Source organism: Vespula vulgaris, chromosome 3, assembly GCF_905475345.1.
Source record: "Vespula vulgaris chromosome 3, iyVesVulg1.1, whole genome shotgun sequence".
Classification (NCBI taxonomy): Eukaryota; Metazoa; Arthropoda; class Insecta; order Hymenoptera; family Vespidae; genus Vespula; species Vespula vulgaris.
The window spans coordinates 4,555,933-4,557,500 of record NC_066588.1 but is presented as its reverse complement, the minus strand read 5'-3'; positions in this window follow the sequence as shown (position 1 = coordinate 4,557,500).

Here is a 1,568-nt window from a genome sequence, read left to right as displayed (position 1 = left end):
TTTAATTTCGTCGATAGACGAACGAATAATAAATTTTTGAAGAAGAAGTTTCTTTAAGTTCTCCTATTTTATGTCTTCAATCGATCATATTCTTTTCGAATTAGACGAGAAACGAAATATTTGTTTTCCTTCATTTCTTTTTTTTTCTGTTTTGTTTTTACGCGTAGCACTAACGAAGCCAAAATTATAATCTACTTCGTTGTCTCGTCATGATGATATCGGATATTAACGGACAGCTGATTGGCCGAATAACTAGAAGGATTCGGGCCAAGGTTTCAAATGCAACACGTGTTTCTTAGCCGCGATACAAAAATAAAATACGTTCTTCTTCATCTCCCTTACACTAACGTTCATGCATGAATTCTACCGTGATGACGATTATGAGAATGGTTGATCAATAAAGAAAAAAACAAAAGAAAAAGAAAAAAATTGAACGACATGATAATAAAGATTTGTCATTTTCCTACATATTTACAAGATTTATGAAAAATTATTTCGAGATATTGTTCCTTCCCTCTCTTTCCTCCCCGCCACCCCCTTCTCAAAAAAGTAAGATATACAAATTTGTAAAAGGAATTAATTCCTTGAAAACATTCACGAACAGATGATGCATCGCTTTGTCTGTAACAAAATAAAAAAAAAAAAAAGTAAAAGACAAAAGAAAAAATAACGATAAAAATAAAAGAATCTAATACAGGTTAATAGAATATTCTGATCATGATCTTAGATTTGTCTAACAAAATAAGTATAAAAAAAAGGAAACGAGAAAGTTGAAGGAAAAACATTAAACTAAACTAAACTAAACTAAACTAAACTAAACTAAACCAAACTAAACTAAAATAAAATAAAAATGAAAGAATCAAAAAAAGAAACATTATATTTCTACCTTAATAAAATAGATAATAGATCCCGAATATAAGAACGTATGAAGACCACAATATTTCTTTTCGAAATTTTCTAGTCTATCGAACAACTCTTCGACATGAACGTTCGCGTAAAGGAAGGAAGTAAGGAAGTAAGGAAGGAAGGAAGGACAACAAGAAAGAAGGAAGGAAAGAAGGAAGGAAGAAAGGAAGGAAGGAAGGTAAGGATCGAAGATGCTTTTTATCCTGGCGGCGTCTACGTGCCGAAGAGAGCTCTGGTTAACGACATTACGAGGTGACAGGTACAAGGGCTGAAAGGCACACGCTTGGGTTTAGGATTTCCATGCGAGGCGCCTCAGGACAACTCTTCTCTATAGAAAGAGAAAGAAAGAGATAGTCAGATAGCGAGATAGAGAGAAGTAAGAGAAAGAGAGAAAAGAGAAAGAGATGGGACGAGTTTAAGCCGCTAGCTAGAGAATTTCTCGTAGGCCGTACTTGAATCTCATATTACCTCGTCCTTTGCAGCTCTTTTACACCCTCGAGCCATGGACCCCGCCTCCGCGGACTTACTTCGAAGACAAACGATCCGGGTGTACCGATAAAACGATGCTGCGACGCCGATTTATCGTGGTGACGCGTCACCACGCGTGTGGGGGACAATGTCGAGCTAAGAGACGCGACAACTCAACCCTTTTTTTTCCCTTT